Source organism: Lissotriton vulgaris, chromosome 1_1 (assembly GCF_964263255.1).
Source record: "Lissotriton vulgaris chromosome 1_1, aLisVul1.2, whole genome shotgun sequence".
NCBI classification, from domain to species: domain Eukaryota; kingdom Metazoa; phylum Chordata; class Amphibia; order Caudata; family Salamandridae; genus Lissotriton; species Lissotriton vulgaris.
Window position 1 is genome coordinate 1,579,262,573 of NC_141685.1, and position 26,099 is coordinate 1,579,288,671.

The window sequence follows — 26,099 nt, forward strand, 5'->3', positions numbered from 1 at the left end:
TTACCGTGTCGAATGCTGATGACAGGTCTAGGAGGATTAGTAGGCATGTTTGATTTTGGTCTAAGGCTTGAAGTGCGTCATCGACAATATGCAGGATCGCAGTCTCCGTGCTGTGTCCTGTTCTGAATCCAGATTGGCAGTCGTCTAGTAGTGAGAATTTAGCGATATGTTGACTCAGTTGGCTCTGTACGCATTTCTCAATGAGTTTGGCCAGTAGAGGGATGTTGGTCACTGGTCGATAGTTGTTAAGGTCTGTTGCATCAGCCGTCGGCTTTTTAATGATGGGCACTACTTGCCCTGTTTTTAGGCAGTCCGGGAGGGTTCCTTGTGCAAGTGAGGCATTTATTATCTCAGTCCAGATCGGAACAAGAGTGTGGCTGATTTTTCTTACACATTTTCCCGGTAGAGGATCTTGATAGTGGTTGTTCGGTCGGAGTTCCGCCAGTGTTTTGGCGATATTTCTCTGGTCATATAATTCAAATGTATCCCATTTTGCCATATTTTTTGTTTGTAGGTCTCCTGTTGTGATCTTAGCCTCATTTTTAGGTGGAGGAAGGGTCAAGAGGTTAGTTGCTGCAATTGAGAGTTCCGCCTCTAGTAATTTGGATTTTTCTGTGAAAAAGGAGGAGAATTCCTCACAGCTTATGGGGGTTTTTGTATTCTCTTGGACCGTTTTGGCTAGTTTGTTTGACTGCTGTTTTAAAATCTCGAAGAGTTTTCGCGGTCTGTTTGTGGCTCTGTCCAATTCCGATCGGATGAATTCTTTTTTGGAGTTGATTATCTTTTTATTGTATTCATTTCTAGTTTTCCTGAGGGCTTTCAGCTCCGGGGAGGAGGGATGTTGTCTCCATTTCCTTTCAGCCATTCTCAGTTTGCGCCTGTCCTCGTTCAATGATTCATTAAACCATGGATTTTTTGGTTTCTCAGAGACTTTTTTCAGCTTTTGGGGCATGGTGTCATTGACGATATTATCGATCACGGTTGTATAGTGTTCCGTCAGCTCATTTACATTTTGCTTATTGTAAGGTGGTTTCAGATCTTTCTCACACCTTTCAACCAGTAGTTCTATATTAGCCTCTTTTGTGTCTCGGATCAGCTTCTTGATCTTGTGTGGTTGCACGGTCCTACCCTTTTTCATTATCGGTATCGCGAATGTTATGACGTGATGGTCAGACCAGTCACATGGGTCTATGGCGAGGATTGATGCCATATCCTTTCTTGCAATAATCCAGTCTAAGGTCGCTCCTTGTGAGTGAGTGGGTTGGTTGCAAGCTTGTATAAGTTTTAGCTCATTGAGGAAGACTTTAAGCGAGTTGACCAGTTTGTCCTTTCCGTCATCCCAGTGCAGGTTAAAGTCGCCCAGGTATATGTTGTTGGCATCCGAGTTAGAGTTAGTCGTTATGATCTCCATCAATTGTTCTGTGAACTTTGCATTCTCTCCAGGTGGGTGATAGAATGCATGTATGATGCAGTTTTGATTATTTGGTGTTCTTACATTGATCCCCAGGTATTCGCAGGAGTCTAAGGGGTCAGATTGGAATTGGCCGACCTCGATCTCTGAGCGGTGAATGCAAGCTATGCCACCTCCCACATTCCTTGGTCTGTCTAACCTGACGATGTTATATTGGGGTGGTATTAAGAGGTCCATGGTAGGGGATGATGATTCATTGAGCCATGTTTCTGTGAGGATGGCCAAGTCAATTTCCTTATTGATGATGAGGGCAGCTATGTCTGATGCATGTTTCGTTGCTGAACGACAGTTAAGTAGCAGACAATTCAGGGGTTTCTGAGATTTTTCACATTTTCCATTATCATATTCGGATGCTGTTAACTGGATTTGTTGTAGATTTTGGTGCATTGCTTTCCTGTCCTTCTTTCTGGACGTTCTATTAAGGTCGATAGGTATTACTTTTATATTCTCCTCCTTACTCCGGGGAGGTTGTTCATAAGATCGTAGCAAAGCCAGCGCTTCTTCATTTGGCATAGGCTTGGTCCTGTTGGGTCTATTGGGTCTGAGTATCAGATTCTGGATGTGTGAGACCTTGGTGTGGGTATTTATCGCCATCTCCCAGATTTTCCCAATTGTCTGTGTGATTTTCATCGAGTTTTGTGCCAGGTTATCTACGATTTTCTGGAGTTCCTTGAGTTGTTTCTGCGTTCGGGAGGATTTCGTGTGTGAGATAGTCCTGGCTGGGTTGGTATTAGATTTTGCTCTTCTTCGTGAATAATCTGTTCTGATTACCCCAGATCTTTTCTTCGTGTCCTTGGTTTGGTTCTGGGTTCTGATTCTATCCGGGGTTCTATGATAGGTGTCCTCAAGGATTCTGATATTATGGGATGTAAGTGGTGTTTTTGTGGATAGGGGCCTCTGGGGCTCAAGTCTCATCTTCGTAGGAGGATGGAGTGGGTCAATGACCTCTGCAGTAGATCTTTCGATAGTTTCGTGGAGTGACTCGCTTGGGGCTGAGGTACACTCTTCAAGCGTGACGGAGTTGTGCGTTAGCGGCAGCGGCTCTTTTCTTGGGGCCTGGTTCTTCTCTTTATTTCGAGGGTTAGTGGACAGCGCTGTCATTATTATCTCATTCTCTGGTATTACCTCCATGTTTTCAGTAGAATCTCCGGTGTTATCATTTTGGTTGTTCTGGCTTTCCGTTTGGAAGGTGACTCTGATATTAGGGTCATTATGTTCTCGTGTGGCATCTGGTAATGTCAAGTTTTGTTGGTTGCTTGGTCCTTCTATATATTTCTTTAGATTTTGGAAGGCTATCACAAATTTCTCAAGTTCTCTGTTGGTTGCTTGTATCAGCACTATTCCCGTTTTATAGATGGTAATGCATAGATCGGTATTACTTCTTTTAGTTAATGAGGTCGTTATTTTTGTGCCATATGGTATGTTTTTTATAGTTTTGGTGATCAGCATTTCTGTCAGGGCGTTACGCCATTTAGCTGTTTTGTCAGTGTAGAATATTAGGTCGTTTATCACTGTGCCTTTGATTATATCAAAATATGGGTCAGAGAACAGCATGTCCGGATTTTTTCTCAACGTATTGTGTTTGAATTTTTTGGCAGCATTTTTGGATAGAGTTGCAGGATAGTCAATGCTCTTTGCGTTGAGTCCATTCGGTCCTTGGAATCTTCCATCCATTTTCGCTTCACAATGAGGGTCTGCGGAGGCTTATTGACAATTTTGCACTGAGTACTTTCTTGCTTGTGTACCCAGGGGAAACTAGGAATTAGATGACTCAGTACTATGGCTTCCAGATGTAAGGTATAGTTTCCCTTATGGTATAGTTTATTCTTATCATTAAACCTTTGCAGGCATGTAGGGGGGTGCAAGTGACTTCCAACCTACTGTTGTATAGTGCCTCCTCTGGTTGTACTGGTCCTCGTTAGTTGTGTTACTTTATGTTAATATTAGGATGCAATTCATCATGATTTATTAAATAATTGAGTTGATTGACTATCCCTGATTGTGAGAGTTAGATGACTGGAGAAAAATAAAACAACCAGTATCAGATGGTAGCCAGGTCTATCCCTGACGATTTCCTGAGATGGGGGGGGATTTTCCTCTATTTTCACTTGAGGCTGTTTAGTCTCTTTTCCTTTCCTTGGTCCTTTCTTTCTTTCCACTCTTCTTCTGGGGATTTGTTAGTTCCTTTTAATCCCTTGATCCTATTCTCTCTTAGTACTCCTTAATTTGATTGTTCTTATATCCGTGTTCAGTATCCATTGGGAGTGTTTTGGTAGGTCTCCTTTCACTTGCTCCTCTTGGTCTTTTCTCCGTTTTTATTGCCATCTGCTTTCTCCAATTCCAGCGTCAGTCCTATTTCCCTTTCAGTTCTGAGGGTAGTTGGTCCCTTTTCCTTGTCTGTTCGTGAGGGACTGGGCTGTCTTCTTTCCTTGGCTCACGCTGCCAGTCCTGTTTCTATGTCAGTGCCTTGATGTTATTTTATAGGCGAGATCAGTTCTGAGGGTAGTTGGACCCTTTTCCTTCTTTGATCGTGAGGGACTGGGCTGTCTTCTTTCCTTGGGTCACGCTGCCAGTCCTGTTTCTATGTCAGTGCCTTTATGTTGTTTTTATAGGCGAGATCAACTGGTCGCGAGGCTTATCTTAGTCCTGTGCGGCCGCCATCCTAGGGACAGGCGAGCCGCTTCTCATTTCTCCTTATTAACGCTATCCCCGATTATCGAGTGCTTTTCCAGGGGATCTGCAGTATTAGGGCGTTAGGATGTTCTCCGCTGATGGGGCCTCGCTGGGGGTGCCGGCGATCCTACCTTTTCTGTCGTTCCGCGCGGTCCCGTAGCTCCGCCTCCCTCGGTGTTCGTCTGAGTTGCAGGCATGGGAGTCACCACCGATTATGCCTCGAAGTCTTCAGGCTCGCACCGATTATCCCTCGAAGTCATCAGGCTCACTTCCATCCGAGGTAACTTTGTTCTTCCCGATTGCTCCGCAGCTGGTGTTCCGCCTCATGATGGGTCAGTCGTCCGTGGCGGGGATTCAGCTTCGTCCCCTGTCCAGGTACCCGATCGTTCTTCCGTTGTCTGTGTGCGTTTTGGCTAAGAGTTAGCTCAGAATATTGAGCAGTCCTTCCGCTTGGTCCCAGGTCATGCTTAGGGGTTGTTCAGGGATTTTGTCCACGCTTGGAGATCCCCTAGCCCCGGAGCTCCTCACTAGGGTTCCTCTTGAGCGGCCATCTTGGATAGATCTTTTGATAAATAAATACTTTTACTAACTTATTTTCTGTCTTTTTCTACTCTGGTTTTACCAAGTTAGCTATTGCTATCTATTGTTGTCCACTTTGGCCTAAAATATGTAACATGAACATTTCTGTATTACTGAACATACTATATTGTACGCCTTTGCACTTTAATGGTCTGAATGACCAAATAAAGTTTGATGATGATGATGGTAATAGCTAATGTTTACAATATATTTGCTTCTTAGAGCAAAATAGTTATGTAAAATTATATTAATTGTATTTTATTTATACTGTGTCTAATATGAAGATAAACATGTGAACAAATAAGTGGTGCGCATTATTCCATTTTTCTTATTATGTATTCTACTAAGTAAAAGAACAATTATTGTGCTTTCTAGCCTAAATGTACAAACAGTTTTACATTTTTGATGATTATGTTAAATGATTTAGCAACGACCAGTTTAATTTCTAATTTATAACAATGATTTAATTTATATTTTTAAATATATTCAGTACACACCCAAATATCTAATATTATCTACTCATAATAGGTATGCTAATGACAGAGAAAGAAATCTTAATTCAGAGATGTTATGAAAAATGCATACAGCCAGAATATTCTCACTTTTGTTAACATAATCTAGTAAACAAAATTGATGTGTAATTTGCTAATTTTATATGTCTGTATCACTTTGTGCTTCATAGCAATACAGCCTTCCTGAAAGTGTGCCTTCCTTACATTTATATTTTCTTAAATAGTATTTACATATATTTTATTTATAATTTTAAAATTTTGGTATGCACAGTTTATTCACCTCACTGCCTGAAAACAGCACAAATTTTACTGAGAAATAAACGTACATATGTTAAAAAAAATATATATTCGGTTGTGTGTCATTGGTTGGTTAAGACATATTTGATATACAACAGCCATTCTGATTCCTATACATTTGGTAAATATTTTTATTTGCTGTATGCAGCAGAACTTACTATTTTTGACATGAAACAACTATCACTTCATGCAAATACAAAATGCAAGCAAATGTGATGCATAGCCTTTAACATGTGTAAACCAATAACCTAATTTTAGACTTCTAATGGCTTAGATATAAACACTAAGGGGGAGATTTAGCTCAAATGAGCTTTGGGGTTGCGATGAATTTGTAGGACAGCACGAACACTAATGTATTTGTGCTAACTTATTTGCTAAGCCTTGCAAAGCCACTTTGTGTGGCTTCAAGTGGCTTAAAAAATACAAAGTAAGGTTATGCACTGCCTTCCATTACATTCAGTTGGGAATGCATTCCATGGGTGAAACATGGGCATTTCCATGCATCAACCCATGGACTTTGGCACATTCCCGGATTTACAAATATATATATAGAGCAATAAATGTATCAAAATACTACACCTTCCCCAGTGAGCCATTAGTAGGAGAATTATCTTGATTTCTGATCATTAGACCCTCTTGACATGTTTGCTTCATTGTTCAGCACACATTGAAAGAGGAAGAAGTTTCTGTGCAAGAAGGTTTCCCTTTCTGCACAAAGTTATCCTGTCAGTAATGCAAGCGCCCTTGCAACATGGTCCAAGGGTGCCTGTGTTGGCGGTATCCACCACACAGTGACCTAGGGCAAGGAGATAGCAGAAATACTACATATCTTAGTCAATATAAGCATTTCTACTCTTTCCATTTCAAACAATGCAGCGCAGTAACTTTGCTTGTTGTTCTGCACTGCATGAAAGTTGAGTATGTATGCCCATAGATACCTGTAATGTTTATTCATAACTAATCTTAACGAAACATAATGAAAAATACAGTTCAAGCAAATGATCTGCAATGTGTATTGTGTAGCACGCATAATTTCATATTGTAGAAAATGAAGTCAAATGAAGAACATGGACTGACACATTGCAATTTCTTGACACATTACCTAAGAGAGTTGATGGAGGTCAGTGGACTGAAAAATACATAATCAACATCACTGCCATACACCACACCAACAAACTGATATAACCATCTTTGAATGTGTGTCCCAATAACAATAAACCTGATATTCAGGGGAAAAACATGTTTAATTTCTTCAAGGTCATATCACCAGGTGCTTGGCTTGAAAAGTAGGCTCACGTACATTTTGGTTTACTTCAGTTCTTAGAGACTGAGGTGTTAATGACGAGGTTGGCCTTTAACACTGTAGCATTTGTTTTTTATATTGTTGCTTACTTTTATGTGTATCGTATACAAATTCTAATGTACCAATATGACGGTACAGTAAAGTGTTTCTATCAAGTAGTTAAATACAGCTTCATTACTTAGGTATTTTTGCTTTTGTTAGGCAGACACACAGGAACCTGTCTGTCTGAATACTTTGAGTGGCATATGCACACTGTCACTCGTGATAATGTGCTTAGGAATATGTAGGTGGCAGCTTTTTTTTTAACAAACTGCATCACAAGTAAATATGCATTAAAGTTATTGTTCCTCCTTTTGATTTTTTTGTAATTATATTTCCCTATCTATTTATAAAGATTGAGGTGAAAATAAGGATTCACTTTTTTCTAGTACCTAGTTTTATTGCCTAACACACCCATAAACAAAATAATGGAATTATACCTCCCATGAGTATTACTTTTATTAATGCTAGTGTTCATTGACATGTATCTTACTATAATTTACTGCTTATTAAATTGACACTGCATCAAAATGGTCCATACTACAATGTTTACTTTAGGCATGGTTCCCTAAATTGTAACTCATTTATTAAGTGGTTGTAAAATATGCTTTAGACTTAACTACAAAAAAGTTAACTTGACTTGACGGCAGTACCAAAAAGGGATTGTGTAAACTGTACAATGATAGAGACTGACAAAAGATTACTTATCGAACAAAAACTATTCTTTATTATATAATTGATCAGTTAAATCAATTTGTAAACTTTTCAGAGGAGAAGAAGTATAAAAATATATAATAGTACAAAGCAAAAAGGATACACATATTTTCAGGATTTCGCTAAATGAAAACATGTGAACAAACTTCCATTATCAAGCAAACATTTGCAATGCAATCGGTCTCGCCTTTGGGACCTTATGAGTATTTACCAATGCAGCACATTATCCCACATAACTGCATTGTTAACACTCAACACTATCATCATTCCAAAGGGATTGTTCTCATCACTCCTCAGAAAGTTTTTTCCCCACTTTAAATTATTAAACCCATGCCTGGACCACTATGAACAGTCCAGCCCAAACTGCCATGCAAGGATCTTCCTGAATTCAAGCATACCATCCATTGCTTTTTTTAACACTTCATTTTATTCATCAACAGCAGCAAGGATGCCAAATTTCATTCCACAAAGGGCGCTATCTTAGCAACCGCAGAATATGGGCATGCAGGTGCTGATGCAAGTTCCGGAGTAGCGTGTGACTCGCAATGAAACCCTATATAAATTCAATTACAATTACATAACACACACACAGAGTGGTTGGTGGCAGGGGCTTGAACAAGTGTGCACAAGCTGTACCAACCACATGCAAACACTGACTGAAGGAGAAGCAAAAGCTTTGACTGAAATACAGGCAGGCACTGTGAGAAGCAAAAGCTGTGACAGAACAGAGAGCAGAGAGTAACCGCACAGGCAGTAGATGTGAAAGAAAAGAAAACAATTAAGATACAAATCTGCACCAGTACCATATCCTTACAATGTCTTTTGCCCCTTCCTTTGCTTTTCGGTTAACTATGCCCTTTGATCAACCATACTTTTCAATAAAAAATGTATGTCCCCATATTTGCCTTGACTCCCTTTACCAGCAGTACATACCAAACAAGTGTGTTTTCAAACTTAATTTCCACAGGCTTTTTTCCTTTGGTCCCAAGATTTGTAGTAAGCTCTTAATAGCATCAGGGTTGAAATTGCCTGCTCCTGTTAGGCTAAGAATGGTGTGCCTGCTTTACAACACAGTTTGCAGTTGCAAATCCTGTCGTTTGCAAAAACACATATTGTACAAAACACCATTGCAAGTCTTTGACTAGTGAAAGGGGTTCAGCAGAACTCTCCAAATCACAATTAGGTTAGAGTGTGAAAAAACGTCCCCTTTCTAATTGTGTGCCCTAATGAGATGTATTAATGGCGTGTGACGGCAACTGCAGATGCAAACCTCCTATGAGATACAAGGGGATATTCACAAGGAATTAACTCCGATTTATCCCCACCTTAACGAATCAAAAGTGGAGATAGATCTAACACCCCATTCACAAGCTGGTGCAAACTGCAGACATCACCTGTATTCCCACGATAACTGCCCCAAAATGTATCTCCACGGTGGACACCACCAACTAATCCAAAACACACGAAAAAACCACAACACCACTTTCACAACGAAATGCCAGATCTGCGATGCAAGTCAAACCCACGAGAATAGCCGCTGTAGCAGTAGGTGTTTAACACCTGCCTCCTACAGATGTAAAGCCGAACGACTACCTGCAGTAGGCGATGGATCCTCACACACAACCACACCCGAAGAACAAATGATGCCATGGAGCTACTCATCATGCAGCTCGAAGCCCCAACAGGGCCACAACAGCCACCGCCACCAACCCATGGACCGCCGCCACCCCCAGGGCCCAACCCCCCGGACCACCACAGATGCAGCGCAGTGTAAGACAGCTGACCTACCGCAAACGCACCAATCTCATAGACCTAATGCCAGAGGAAGTCATTGACCACTACAGGCTCAAAAGGACAACCATTATCCGCATCATGACCTACATCACCCGCAGGTTGATGGTCCCAACACAGCGGAGAACCAACATCCCTCCTCAGACAAAGTTGCTGGCTGTGAGGCACCTGTTGGCCTCTGGTCCCTTCCAACCAACAACTGCCAGAGTCGGAGGGGTCTCACATCCAGCCCTATCAAAGTTCATCACACCTGTCCTGGATGCCATCCTCAGCTTCATATCCCAGCACCTTAACTTCCCACACACTGCGCAGGAACAGCAGGAGACAAAGCAAGGCTTCTACATCATAGCTGGATTCCCGGCTGTGTGCGAAGGATGCAAATACCCGTGAATGGCAATGTACACAACGACAAGTGAGGCATGGATGTGCATGGATGTGCAGGACAGACATGGGTAGGCAAATCACAGATATGTCCATGCAGACCACAACTGCTGGTGACTGGAGAGTAGTGAACAGTTGGCGCAACCATGTCACACCAGGCCGTGGCTCAGATAGAAGAAATGTCGCTCGCTGCCTCCCCCCTTGTATGTGTGGGTGTAGTGGGTGGGCCCTAAGTACGCCAGAGCTGTGCAGAGGTGTGGACAAATACCCCGTGGCACAGAGAGTGGTTCTCTCCTGGAAAGGCCAACATCACTGACAGGGCGGCACCTTGCAGTCTGCAACAAGGCCGACTCCGTGAGCAGTGGGGCCTGCGACCCTATGTGCTTGCTGCACCCCAGGACGCTGATACCCAGACCAGGCCTGCCCACCCCAGTGTCCCAAGGCCGCACTGCTCACCTGCCGACACCATCGTGTGTCAAAGAGAGGCCACCACGTGCCGGGGCAAGCTCCAAGCTCCAGTCCCGCAACGTCTGCAGCCTCAGCAGACCTTCGCTGACCCCCACGACGCTGGCCCACATTACTCCTTTCTCATTGACATATTCCCCGACACTGCGCAGGAACAGCAGGAGACAAAGCAAGGCTTCTACATCATAGCTAGATTCCCGTCTGTGTTGGGGGCAATAGACTGCAAACATGTCCCATTTGTGCCCCCTGCGGATACAGCACACCACTACAGTAACAGAAAGCACATGCATTTCATCAATGTGCAGGCAATTGTGGAACATCAGGGACTTTTCACCAATGTCATCACATACTACCCCAACAGTGTACCCGATTCCTACATCTTACGACAGTCCATCATCAACCAGTGCTTCCCGGAAGGCACATATGGAACTGGACTGGTAAGTGCCAAATCAACACACCTCAAAGTCACCATCACAAAGCACACAACTGTTGGAATGCACACGTGACCAAATGACATACAACATGGAAATCAACATGCCTACCTACCAGACATGACAGCACCACTCCATGGTGATCCTGGGCTACCCCTGCATACAATAGAGCCATATCATGACACCACAGCCACACAACAGCTGACCGTGGGTAGATGCGGAATGCAGCCATGTGCAAAGGATGCAAATGACCCGTGAATGGCAATCTACACAACGACAAGTGAGGCATGGATGTGCAGGACAGGCATGTGTAGGCAAATCACAGATATGTACATGCAGACCACAACTGCTGGTGACTGGAGAGTAGTGAACAGTTGTCGCAACCATGTCACACCAGGCCGTGGCTCAGATAGAAGAAATGTCACTCGCTGCCTCCCCCCTTGTATGTGTGAGTGTAGTGGGTGGGCCCTAAGTACGCCAGAGGTGTGGACAAATACCCCGTGGCACAGAGAGTGGTTCTCTCCTGGAAAGGCCAACAACACTGACAGGGCGGCACCTCGCAGTCTGCAACAAGGCCGACTCCGTGAGCAGTGGGGCCTGCGACCCTGTGTGCTTGCTGCACCTCAGGACGCTGATACCCAGACCAGGCCTGCCCACCCCAGTGCCCCAAGGCGGCACTGCTCAGCTGCCGACACCATTGTGTGTCAAAGAGGGCCCACCACGTGCCGGGGCAAGCTCCAAGCTCCAGTCCCGCAACCTCTGCAACCTCAGCAGACCTTCGCTGACCTCAACGACGCTGGCCCACATTACTCCTTTATCATTGACATATTCCCCGAAGTCCCCTTCATCACAGTAAGTCCCACATGTGGCACTGTGTCCTGAGTCCTGAATGGCAGTGACCCCAAGTCTGTGGCAGACTCTCTTCAATCATTGAGTCATAATTCCATATGGCCGGCCGGCGACATGTGGTGCCACTAACCATGTTCAATGCAAGCCGGCGATAAGTGGTGCCACTAACTACCTGAGTGCTGGCTTACACTCACCCCAAACACAGCCAGCACAGGTGTCACTGGATTAGTGGGCCTGCCATCACATCCTGCTGAACCAAGTATTGACTCTTTTCTCCCTGCACTGTCACAGGTGATCAAGGATATGCACTCTGGCCTTCGATGATCACACGCCTCCGAGACCCGAACACACCTTCCCAGAGGCAGTATAATGCGGCCCATATATGCACCAGGTTCATCGTTGAACGTACATTTGGTGAATTGAAGTCACGTTTCAGGTGCCTGGATGGCACAGGTAGACAGCTCCTGTACAGCCCCGAGATTGTGTACAAGATGATCGTTGCATGTTGTATGTTGCACAACATCTGTGTATGCACCAATGCCACATAGATCCCAGTTCCAGAAGTACAGGACAATGATGGGGACGATGGGGCAGTTTGCCCACATCCCACTGCAGCTGCGGCATGAATGGCCCGTAGGAACACCATCATTGACAATTACTTTGACACCTCCCTTTCTTTTGACAAACAAATCAGCAGGGCGGTCTCTACCTGTTGTGGTGTGTTAAGAATTCTGAGAAAGATCACGCACTACCTTTCCCCCTGAAGCCGGGAAACAGGTCACAGTGACTCTCATCTCCTCAAGGCTGGACTACTGCAACGCACTATATCTGGGCATAAATAAAAGACTAGTCCAGCGTCTACAAATAGTGCAGAATGTGACAGCCAGGTTTGTTGTGGATGCCCCCAGACGGTCATCAGGCTCCTCAATTAGAAAAGACCTGCATTGGCTTCCTGTGCAGGCCAGGATACTCATGTGTGTCTTCTGCACGGTGGTTGATTTGCTCCTGTGGCTCTGATTTGTCTGTCACTGGTCCCCTGCAGCTCTGTGCTTCCACAGTGCTGAGATGTTGCAGACTTGGGTAACTTATGTTCTTTGTCGAGTTGTGACTCTTGGGCATGGTTTGTCCGCAGATGTGTCTGTGATGTCAGGTGTTGTTTGTGCAAGTGGTTGTGTCCGAGTGTAACCTGCTCCTTTCTGGTTGTGGTCCGCATTCATCCAGCTCAGTGTAGAGCTGTGTATATTGTCATGATGATTAGACAGCAGCCATGCTACTCGTGATGTGGTGTCTCTTGCATTGTCAGTGTGGCTGACGTATATGCATGTTTGCTGTGTTTTGCATGTTTGCATGTGTTAGTTGTGTGCTCGTTGATGTGTTGTGTGGGTGCCCCATTGGGGGCATGGTGTGCGTGGGACTACTTGGTGCTTCTGTGCATGCTGAGAAGTTCCTGTGGGATCAAGGATATGATCCTGAGTCATTGTGAGTGTGCAGTGTGCTCTGCTAATTGTGCATGTGTGCCATTGGGCCCGTCTTCCCACGTCTACCCACTCCCTGGTCGGTGTGCACCCTGTTGATGTGGTGTTGGTTCATGTTGGACAGCGTCTGGATCCCCGACTCCTGTCACCGTCTCCAACCTGGTGACTGTGGCCACTATCTTCTCCATGTCATTCAGCTCCTGGTGTTCTGCTGTCCCCCCACCTCCGGGGTGCGTTGCTACTTCCGTTTTGGCTGCGAGTTTATGCTTGGTTTTACCATTCACATCAGTCCAGGTTCTCTTGTGCTCTTCTATTGTCCTCCACTGCAACTGCATTCACATGGTCCAAAGTGGTGTGCCATCTTTGCCTCTTTGTTACCAATGACACGTTGCAGGTGACGTACAGTTGGTGGTGGTGTTCTGGCTCATCTGTGGCGATGATCAGGTTTTCCTGTCAAACATACCCCGTCTTCCACTTCTCATTGACCTTCCATGGGTCATGTATTCTTGGGTGTTCCTCTGTGGGGATTATGAGGTTCATGTTGTCCTCTGCAGTGGGTCAGGGTGCATCTGTGGTACTCTGCAGTTGATGTAGTTGTTTTTAGTGGCATTTCTGTCTGCTGTGCTTGTGCTTTTTCCTGCATTTGGCGTGGGTATAGCTGGCCTCTTGCTGTTTTTTACTGTTTTCTTATCGTATTTGGGCACATCGCGTTTTTTTACGCGTTGGAGTTTGTGTTTTTATCTCTATTGTGGTGGTTGTATCGCAGACATAGGCCGCGGTTTTGGCTGACTATTGCATGCTACTGCCTTGTCGTAAAATCCACGTTAACACAGGGTTAGTTCCCCTTGATAGACTGTGGTGTGTAAAGGTGCGTTAGCATTTTTTGGTGATGTTTAGCACACGTTCTTGACAATATACCCCACAGACAGGTATATATTTAGCAAAACCACAGATTCTCCTTTTAAAATTGTTTCAGGCAGGCCTAACGGGGGCGGGGTTAAGGACCGATGTGTAGGGATCACTGTATTATTCACCTGCTCTCTTCCCAAATATATATTTTTTAAAGCAGCCAAAGGCTTCTAAGAAACATAGGCTGCTTTAAAATTGATTTTCATTTGGGAATGTGAAGGTAGGGATGGAGGTTAGCTGCCCCTTGCAGAAGAAAAGACAGCGGAAGTGAGAATCTAATCGGGAGAGATTAGTGCACGTATCCAACTCTCTTCAAACATAACCCCCAATATGTATGGAGTTCATTTGAATGCAACTACACACAGTTAACATTTTTAGGGAACTTTTGAACAGAATGTGGTTTGATGTGGCTCTCACGTTTGCCTCAAAGTATTTCACACCTTCGAGCCCTGGAATACCATAGATCTACTTTAGTGTTTCATCCGCTTGAAGGCATATTAATAATTGTGAATCAGAGGTATTTAATGTTGAAATCCTCTCTCCCCCATCGACCCAAAATACTGACAGAGCTACATGCTCGCCATAACATCATGAACATCAAAACTATAGGCAAAGTGCACTTATTACTCCTAGTGATGTAATATACTCATTTCCAAAACAGGTATAGTATAGCACATTCATTACCACCAGAGGCGCAATACACTCACTATAACCAGATACGGCAGGTATTCACTACCACTAAAGGAAGAGTTCATCCACTACCACCAGCAGCTCACCAACACGACAGGCAGCTTGCTATCAATACTACCACCACTGTAGGTTAAGGAAACTCACTTCCACTACAGGCAAAGTACACGTACCACCAGAGCCACCACTACAGACAAAATGCACTCACCACCAACTCAGTTAGAGAGCACTCACCATCACCACTGAAGGCAAAGCGCCCTCACTACAACCACTATAGAAACAGTGCCCTCATCACCAAGACCAAGTGCACTTCCCACCACCACTAAAGGTCATGCACACTCACCACACCCAGTATAGGATTGAGCACACTCCCTACCTCTAAAGGACTAGCACACTCACCACCAGTATAAGTTGAGAGAACCATCACTGCCAATAGGCCTCATGCATACTCTCCAAAACCACCAATACTGACCCAGCACAAACACTACTACCACCATTCCAGGTTAACCCTATTACAGACAGATTATTCTCTTTGCTCAAAATAAACTTTATCCACCTCTTTAAATAATTAAACCTAATCCAGGACTACATACGCCTATTCTAAACCTCCCCTAGCTTTTTTTAAAGACATCTTACCGATATGTGGATTTTAATTTTGTATCGCAACCAGCACCATTCCACAGCAGAAAAGCCAGACCGAACTGAAACAAACACCAGCCTTAACAACAGTAGCAAAAGCAGAAATAAGCAGTCATAAATCATTGTAACATTCCATTCACCACATTCTTGTCTGGAAGACTGGCCCGGCGTTAAAGCTCAGCAGGAACAGTGGCTTAACAACAATCCTGAGGGTAACGAATTCCCGGTTACTCACCGGTAATATTCATTACTGCGAGTCCTGGTCTCCCCGTCCCATTCCTTAACAGTGAGCAGCTAGTCAGCTCCACAGAAACCTAATACCTAGCAGAGCTTTTTGCTTCTCCCCAATATGGTGTCACCATCATGTGAAAATAAAGGAGGAAGTGCGGCAGAGAAACTTCCTGAGAATACCAAAGAAAAAACCCAGAAATGAAACAATCACCCCAAAACCAAATACAGGGAGGGAGGAAAGGACTCAGGAATGGGACGGGGAGACCAGGAGTAATGAATATTACCGGTGAGTAACCGGGCATTACCTCCTCGTCCTGTCTCCCCGTCCCATTCCTTAACAGTGTGCCCATACCCAAGCACACAGTGATTTTAAGAAAAAACAGATCAGAAAATGCGAGAATACAGGTCCATTTAATCAACAGAAAAACAGTACATACCACAAACCATGTACCGCAGACAGGACATGAGCGCCAAAGGAAGCATAGGCCGCCATCCCCAACTGAAGACAATATTGTGAAACAAACATATGGGGAGCAGCCCACGTGCCAGCACTGCAAAAGTCCCTTAAGGAGGCCCCCTTGAACATGGCCCAAGAGGAGGAAATGCCCATGTTCGACCTACCCTGAACAGTAGAGGGGAGAGGACATTGGGCAGAATCATAGGCAGAAATCACAGCACCCTTGAACCAACGAGTCAGGGTGGACAAAGAAGGACAAAGAACCAGCCTAGAGAGGCCATAGGTGACAAACAAGGAATCTACTTTATGGAAACTAGAGGTCTGCTCCAAGTAGATGCGGAGAGCCCTCAGCAGATCCAACGAATGGAGGACCACCTCCTCCGGAGAGGCAGGATCTGGAGAAAAAAAACGGGAGAACAATATCCTCCCGACAGAGAAAAGACGACAACACCTTAGGCAGAAAAAACTGACTGGGATTAGTTCCTCTGAAACTACTTTGAGGAGGAGAGGCGGGGCAAGATGGCCGCGGAACGATCCGCTGAGTGAGAGGCTGGTTTCTCTCTCCTCCCGTGATTGAAGCAGAGGGTATGCAGACGCAAAAGGTGACCCTTTAGATGCCCATATCGATGCAGTTGAAAACGAGGAATCACGGGGCAGTTGCATTTAACTTGCTACAGTTGGAGCAGAGGATTTTGAAGAGTGTGGACTTGGTGGCACGGCTGGTTAAAGACATTACCCTATTCCTGAGGCTCGAAGTAGTGGCAGAAGACATAAGAAGGCCGCTACAAGGAAAATACGAGCGAAGCAGACTGGAAGGAATGCCATCGCAGATCGCGACGAGGAATCAGGTTGCCAGAAACAAAAACCTGGATTCGGATGTGGAAATGGACTCAGCCGCAAAAAAGAGAGAGCTGAAGCGAAAGGAGAAGGAGCGCGAGGCCGAAATCAGAGCCGAGCAGAAGGCTGAGCGACGGGCTATGACAGCGGCGGCTAATGCGGGTCGGGTGGAGAAGAAAGCGCTGAGAGCGGAATCCTTCGGCAACAACAGCAGAGAGGCATCGATCGACCGAAGCAAAGGACAAATCCGGGCCGATGCAGAGGACACCATGAACATGACACCGCCGCCGCCACGAGAACCAGCTCCCGGGGAAGCGGCGGAAGCGGTGGCAGAGGCAGAACAAGTCGGACAAGCGGGAGCATTGAGGGAGGCAGAGACCTGCGCAGAGGATTGTAGACTGGTCGGAGTTACAGAGCCAGGCCTGGGACAGCTGATAACTGTGCCGGGAACCGAGCCTGGTAAGGACACACCCAGCGGCGTCCTGGAGGCAAGTGAGGCAAGCGGGGTGCAGGACTGGAGGGGGAGGCCCCGACATTGGCATTGGTAAGCCAGTTAACAACAGAAGGCAAGAAAGTAGGCGATACGGCTGGTGGAATGGATCCTAATGGCAGTGTTAGTGAGCCTGATAATCAGACTAACACCCCGAGCAGTAGTGGTCATGTAGTGCACCATACCAATGTTGTTACTGCTCCAGGGGTCATCCCCAACCAATCTTTGGTGGCAACAGCGAATCTACACGATGACCCTTTACGTGTGGTGCCACATAGGGAAACAGCAGATGGCCAGGGGGCCGGTGTAGGGAACGGTGCAGATAAGACCATGGAGGAAAATGTCGACGTCCGTGCAAGTGGCTAAAATTTGGACAAAGGAGTGTTGAATAAGGCTCATCTAAGAAATAATGGACTTGAAGGTGGCGCTTCTGCACAGTCAGTAGGGGGGATACCTGTTGTTGTAATAGCAGGTGCGTTAGGTCCACTGGCAGGTTCACTACCAGGGACCCCAGGAGATGATATCTTCTTCTCATTAAACGACGAGACTGATGAAACAGATAAGGCTTCGGTCATGCATAAAAACAAGGGGCAACCACTTGAGTCTGAGACAACTGATTCGGATGTCAGCCTAGAAGAGACAGAGGTATCTACGTCAGAACAGGGCTCTGAGACAGACACAGAGTCCGAGACTGGACAGACCCATTCTTCTTTGGATGACAGTGTGCAGAGGCAAACGGTGGTAAGAAAGAAACGACAGAATACCAGGAAACCGCAAAGCAGGTGCAGCCCTAGGCATATTGAGAGGCCTAGAAAACTGGTTTGGGACTACTCAGCTACCTCGAAGATGTATCAAGACGAAGGAGGGAGTAGGTCTAGACATAACGGCCCTTCAGGCTCACAATCTCAAGGACAATCTCAAGGACAGGGCCCCACAATGGAGATGCTGTATGCCACTCTTAGGCAAATGCAGGGAGAAGTGAGGGTTGAAGCTAAGAGAGCGAAACGGACAAGTAAGAAAATTGAGGGGTCACTGAGTAAAGTGAACAAGATGTATGCGGAGATGGCTGGCCGAATGACAGAAGTAGAGGAAAGAACAGGCCAATTGGAGGATGAAGTCTCTCAGTGGAAGGAGTTCAAGACGGCGCAGGAAAAATTCAATGAGGACTTACAATGGATGGCAGAAGATGCGGAAAACAGGCAGAGGAGGAACAACATAAGGCTACTGGGGATTCCGGAGGGGGCTGAGGAACAGAATCCTAGGGCCTTTGTGGTTACTTTATTAAGAGAATCATTTCCGGAGATCACCACTTGAAACTGGGACGTCGAGGTACAATGGGCCCACAGATTTCCACTGACAATTAAGAAATCATATGGCGCTCAGAACGAGAGACCAAGAGCTATGCTTATATACATTGGAAACTTCCTGGCCAGACAGGAGATCATGGACAGTGCTAGGCCACAAGATCGCCGGGCTTTCAAAGGAAACTCCTTCTTCGCCTGGCCGGATTTCTGTCACGCCACGGTGGAGAGGAGGTGGAGATTACGGCAAATGATAGATCCATTCCAAAAAGTTGGATGTGAGGCCTACCTTCTGTTCCCCGCAAGGCTGAAAGTAATACTAGAGGGGCGTACAAGAATGTTCTTCTCGGAAATTAAAGCACAGAGCTTTTTGATTGGACTAAGAGAAAATAGAAGGAAATAGATAATACAAATAAAAGATATAGGATACTAACTGATATTGTCTGAATAAGAACGAGTCAGAAGAGGTCATAATGTGATGAAGGACTATAGCACTATGTATATGCACAGTAGGATTTGAATTGGTGGGGCGCGTTTATGAACAAGGAGGGGTTTTCTTTTTGTATCTGCATCTAATGTGGGAGAATACATGTAGGGAGGGGGGTACAGCAGCACTCAAGGGGGTTGGGAACCAGTCATACGTAGGTCAGGATTGACCTATTTGCCTGTGGACAGGAGGGGTGGGGGGGATAGGGGAAGGGGGATGCACCAGAGGGAGAGAGACAGGGGGGATCGTACAGGTTGGGAGAAAAGAAGGAAAACAAGATTACAGCACACAGTGGAAAGAAAAGAAATTAATAAAAATGAGGAGAGCCAACAAAAGCATGAACTGAGTAGGATAAAAGAGCATAAGAGCATAAGAGTTGAGCTAAATGATCAGAAAATAAGTATACTAGAAGAGTTAAAAAAACGTTTTTTCAATGAGTAAAAACATTAAAATCGTGACTATGAATGTATGTGGGCTGAACAATAGAATAAAAAGGCAGCGGGTAGGTCTATTATTGAAAAACACCAGGGCTGATTTTTTTTGTTTACAAGAAACACATGTGGAAGGGAATAGGTCTTTTTTGTGTTGGAACAGATGGGTTTTAGGTTGTTAGCCAATTCTAAACAGGGGGCTAGAATTAGAGGGGTTGCTATATTGACAAAGCATTTAAATATAAGAACAAGGAAGAAATTTGAGGATCAGTGGGGGAGATGCGCCTTGATTGAATGTTTCATAGGGGAGGTATGGGTCACTATAGGTTCTATATATGGGTCAACAGAGGATGATCCAGAGGTGTTTAATTTTTTAGATACTGAATTATCTGCATGGGCGCCAAGTGCTATCTTGGCAGGAGATTTTAACATTGATGGGGCCAGGGGATTGGGGCTAGACTCTATGGGACAATACTATGGGAGGAAAAAGAGGGTTTGTGGGGCAATACAGAGTCTAGTAAGGAAAAATGCATTGATGGATGTGTGGGGGGCCCAGAAGCCTTCAGACCCGGGTTACACATTCTTTTTGGCTCCGCATCGGAAATGCGTTAGATTAGATTACTTTTTTGTGTCAAGGTCACTAGTAACAGCTTTGACGATAGACAGGATGCCACTGATATTGTCAGATCATAATCCCCTAAAGTTAACAATAGAAGGAATTGGGTTCAAGAGGGTGGTAGGATCTTGGACATTTGAAAGGGGATTGCTGAAAGATGATGAGTATATTACACACATGCATTCATGGATCAGGAGTTCTGGGAGATTAATAGGGGGAGCACCACCATTGGGAATGATTGGGACAAATTTAAGGCGGGGGTAAGAGGTGAGACACTTAGCTACTCTATCGCTAAACAAAGGAAGGAAAAAATAGAGAGCGAACGGTTAAATAATGCCCTGAGATTAGCTGAGGCGAGATTGGAGCAGGCCATAGTAGATCAGCGCGAGTATAACAAGCCTGTACTGGAATTAACGATAGCAAGGGCAGAGGCTTTAGAAGGGGTGGCAATCAAAGCTGCCAGGACATACGACACACAGAGAGAAAGGTGCTATGAATTCAGTGAAAAGATAGGACATACTTTAGCAGCACGTACAAGACAAAGGGTAGCCAAGGGAGAGATTAAGGAAATAAAAGATAATGCGGGCGGTTAATTACGGATGAGAGGGGGATAACAGAGGTATTTAGGGAGTATTATAGTAAATTATACAAAGAAGAGCAAACTCGGGACAGGGGGGAGATAGCGGATTATTTACAGAATATTCCGGGTAAAGTACTGAATAGCGAGGATAGAGATTTTCTGGATGCTGATCTGAGGGACGAGGAGATTAATGAGGCCATATTGGGCTTACCAAAGGGGAAAGCAGCTGGCCCAGACCTGATACCAGGAGAGTTTTATAGGGTATTCCTGCCCTCCATATTTAAGGATGTAGCAAGAAAATTCAGGGGGGTGCAGCAAGGGCAGGCTATCCCGGTAAGCTGGGCTGGGGCGGACATCGTAATCATACTTAAAAAAGGGAAGGATGCAACAGAACCAGGGTCGTACCGCCCCATAACACTGATTAACGCGGATACCAAAATATTTTCGAAGATACAGGCAGCTAGATTTGCTAAAATAATCCCTCAACTGGTCAGCACTAATCAACATGGCTTTATACCACAAAGGGGCACTACATTACATGTCAGGAAGATGATAACACTCTTTGATGCTCAGGAAGTAGAGGGGAACCCTATGGCAGCCATGTTATTGGACGCAGAAAAAGCCTTTGACAGGGTGGCGTGGGAGTATCTATGGGCAGTTTTAAGAAGGGGGGGAGTAGGTGAAGTATTCATAAGAGTTATACAATCACTTTACACAAATCCCACTGCTTGTGTTAGGGCAAATTCAGGCCTCACTAGACCTCTGGCTATTACTAGGGGAACACGGCAAGGATGCCCTTGCTCACCCCTCTTGTTCACTATGTACATTGACCCCTTGATACGAAGATTTGAGCAGAATGAACCAATTATTCTGCTAACTACCAGGATGGGAGACATTACAGTCCTAGCATATGCAGATGACATTGCGGTCATCACACCTAGCCCAATAGATGCAATAAGAAAAATAGAACAGGAGGCAGATCAGTTTGGTCGAATAGCGGGGTATGCTCTGAATAAAAGTAAACAAAACAGGTGATGGACAGAATGTGGATCAATGTCACACATTCACCCCAGTCCAAAGATCTGGGCCCAAATCCATCGTTTTTAAGTCAAGCTAGCCGGGCTGATGAGAGGTGTTACCTCGAAACCGGTCCGGTCCTCGGATGCTTGATTCCGTTCTGGGAAGGACATGGCTTTTGTAGTTCGGACTGGACTGTTCCCATGGGGCACAGGGTCAGAGCTGATTTGCATATCGCCATTGTCTAACCCAGGGTGGTGTGGAGTGCAAAAAAACGATGGATTTGGGCCCAGATCTTTGGACTGGGGTGAATGTGTGACATTGATCCACATTCTGTCCATCACCTGTTTTGTTTGCAATTGCCGCCATAGGTGCGCTGGGGATGCTCAGATGTGGGTCCCAGGCACTCCACACCACTGGAGTCAAGCTAGCCGGGCTGATGAGAGGTGTTACCTCGAAACCGGTCCGGTCCTCGGATGCTTGATTCCGTTCTGGGAAGGACATGGCTTTTGTAGTTCGGACTGGACTGTTCCCATGGGGCACAGGGTCAGAGCTGATTTGCATATCGCAATTGTCTAACCCAGGGTGGTGTGGAGTGCAAAAAAACGATGGATTTGGGCCCAGATCTTTGGACTGGGGTGAATGTGTGACATTGATCCACATTCTGTCCATCACCTGTTTTGTTTGCGGTTCTGAATAAAAGTAAGTCACAAATTATAAAGAACGCTTACACAATATGTACAGATGCACGGGTGGTTGTTGAGGGGGTGTACTTGGGTATTAAGATCACGGCAGAACTAGAAAAATTGGTGGAAATTAATATTAAGCCTATTATTACGAAAGCAAAAAAGGACCTGGACAGGGTAAATAATTTACATATGTCCATAGTAGGTAGAGTAAACTACGTAAAAATGAATCTGCTGCCGAAATTTTTGTATTTATTTAGAACTATTCCGCAGTTTTTTAGTATGATTTGGTTTAATAAGGTGGAGAACATGGTAAATCGATTTGTGTGGTCCCAGGGGGAGACAAGAAGAGCCCTGAAATATATGTCATTACCACGGGACAGGGGGGGATGGGCATTACCAGATCTTAAAATGTATTATTGGGCGGCAGCATTGCAGCAAATGACTGGTATGTTGGGAGGAGCTGAGAGGGAAACTGAAAATCCTACAGGGTCAACAGAGGTGCACGGGATAATTCTCGGCGATGAGACAAACAACGCCCTCCTTAGATACTCGGAGCCAAGCTATGTTAAACGAACCAGGTTTAAGACATTAGAAGCGGCAGACAAAATATGGAAATCGTTTAAGAAAAGTTTTGGCTTAGGGACGTTTCATGCATATACTAGAATAATAGAGGATCCTATGCTGCCACCAGAAATATTTGCCAACACTATATTTAGGGAATGGCTTGTTCAGGAATTAAAAATATGGGGGACCTAATATGGGAATCAGGGGTAGGGCAATTAACAGAAATCCAGCAGGAATTTGGTGTCAGCAGTAGGACTTTTTTTAAATATTTGCAAATAAGAAGCTTCCTAGGTAATAAACGGGGTGAACTGATGGGCTTTAAAGGAAATTCTATTCTGCAGATGGTTGAGGGGGCAGAACCCTGTACAATTAAAAGATCTGGAGAAATACGACACTAAATGGAGGGAAGCCCTAAGAGTATCAGATGGAGTATTCTTAAAGTCACTAAGGTTAGGAAGAGAAACCCTTTGCTCGGCGGCGTTGCAGGCACAGCACTATAAGACTCTATACAAACTGTATTATACCCCAGCCTGAATCGCCCAGTGGGGAGGTACACAGGGGATTAGATGCCCAAGGTGCGACAACATGGAGGCAGATATACTGCATATGTTTGCGGGGTGTCCAAACCTCTCTCCATTGATAGAAAGTATTGAATCATTCTTTGATAAATCATTGGCATATAAATTGCAGCTGATACCAGAAGTAATACTATTAGGTAGTAGAAGGGAGCAATTCGCAATATCAAGATGAGGGCTTTATATTTGTGGCTATGGCTGTTCTACGCCTATGTATAGCAACTGCATGGAAAGATAAGACACCACCCTCGTTCCAGCACTGGCTGGCTAGGTTATTGTGCATCCACAACTTAGAGAAAGCTATTTATGCCAGAAGGGGGAAAAAGGGCAGAGCACTTGGTTTACAGTTGTGGAAGCCTATTGCAGATTGGAAAAGAAGGATGGCAAATGTTTAGGGGGGTGAATAGCTAGAGGTGTCCATTTGTACTCATGTCTGTACTTATGTTTCTTGTTTTTGCCTCTTCGGTGGTTTAATCTGTCCTCTTTCTTTTGACGATTTCTGTTCTTGATTCTTGTTCCCCTTTTTGTATCTTGATTATCGTGCTTTTGAGTTCCTTTCTTTATTAATTCGTGTCTCACTGGTTTTATTATATTGATTCATTCTCATGTATTTTCTTCTAAATCTGTTTTTCTATAAGACGTATAAATTGTGGAAGTATGTAATGGAATACCTTTTTTTTAAACTTTTTTATTATGCGATTATTTAGAAGTATACCTGCTGTTAAAGGATATTGTCTGGTGCGGGGGGGGTGGGGGTTAAATGTGCTGTAATAATTGTCAATAAAAACATTTTAAAAAAACAAACTGACTGGGACGGAGAATGACCTTGTCAGAGCAAAAGCGCAAAAAGTGAGGAGAAGCCATCAAAGCCCCAATCTCACCAACCCGCCGCCCAGAAGTAACTGCCACCAGGAAAAGAACCGTAGCAGATTGGAACTACAGTGCCACGGAGGTCAAGGGCTCGAAAGGGGGACCTGTCAAGGCCTGGAGAACCAAGGGACGACCCCAGGCAGGCACAGGAGAGGGAGAAAGAGGACGCAGAAGCAAAAAACTCTGTTGAAGGCGAGCCACCAACGGAGAGACAGAGGACACATAGGAATCCCAAAAGACAAGAATGGCAGCCCACTGCACACGCAGGGAAGAAACCGCGAGCCCCAAGACAAAACCATCCCGCAAGAAGTCTAACACCCGCATAGCCTCACAGGAGGCAGAAGAGAGACCCTTCCCAAGACTCCAGGAGGAGAAAGTATACCAATGCGGTCATAGGACTTCAAGGTAGAAGGGCGTCGCAACAACTGGAGACACCAGGCAACCACAACCGAGCAACCCTGACCCTAAAAACTCAACCTCTAAAGTGCCAAACCCCCAGCCAGAGGAGGCGCAGGGAGGCAATCCCGAGAAGAGGAGCCCGTCGAGGGGAGGGACACGGGGGAAACCTCCAATGGGGGCAAACAGATAAGGACAGCAGCAGAGGGAACCAAAACCGATGAGACCACTCAGGTACAACCAGGAGAACCTCCGCCCGGGCCAACCAAAACCTCTGGTACAACCAGGAGAACCACTGCCCGGTCCAACCGAAACCTCCAGAGGACCCGCGGAAGCAAAGCAAACGGAGGGAAGGCAAACAGGAGCCCCAACGACCACGGAACCGAGAAAGCATCAGTTGCCCATGCCAACCTGGAGGGAACGAGGCTTCAAAACCGAGGAAGAAGGGCAGAATCCTCCGAGGTAAAAAGACCCAGCCATGGTAGGCAGAACCGGAGGACAATCAGATCGAACAGAGCCAGGACAGACACAGGGACACAGAAGAAGGGAACATACTGCCCAAAGAGTCTGCAGGCCCATCCTCCCACCCTGGAAGAGAGCCAGCCATCAGAGACAAGAGAGCTCGCCCAGCCCAAAGACTGAACACTCTGGAAGGGAGAAACAGAGACCGGCACAAGCCCCTACGATGAGCGACATAAGCCCGAACAACCAGGTCGACGGCCTGAACGCAGAAAGCACAGTCTGGAGGAGAGGCGCAACCAACGAAGAGCCAACAAAACAGCCCGCAAAACACCCACCAGTCCGAGGACTGGAGAGACACGAAAAGGGAACGACCAACACCAAGCCATGAAAGTACCCAGGAGAACATCCCAACCCATGTCACAGGCATCTGTGGACAACACCACCACAGACTGAGGATGCCAAAACCCTGGGAAAGAGAACCACTGGGGAACTCCCCGAAGCACCACAGCGACAGGAACCAGGGCATTATAGACCAGAGTGTCAAGACCCCAGTGCAACAGGACAAGAAGCAGGAGGGGACACAAAAGCAGCTGGGTCCAAGGGAGGAGAGGCAAAGGGGAAGCCAACTCCCCATGACTCTGACACCAGAGACCGGCAGACCCCCGGACATGGACAGAACCCAAGAAAGGTGAAGGAACAAAGCCAACAGGTGCTCCTGGGAGAGGAACACCATCCCCAGAAAGGGAAGACACCCGGCGAGAAGCAAGGAACCTATTCCCCAGAAGATGACACAACAGGGCAACATCTGACAGATGCAGCCCCCCGGAATGGAGAACACCCACCAGAGGTGCCAAGAGCTGCGCAAAAATCCGTGGCTCCGA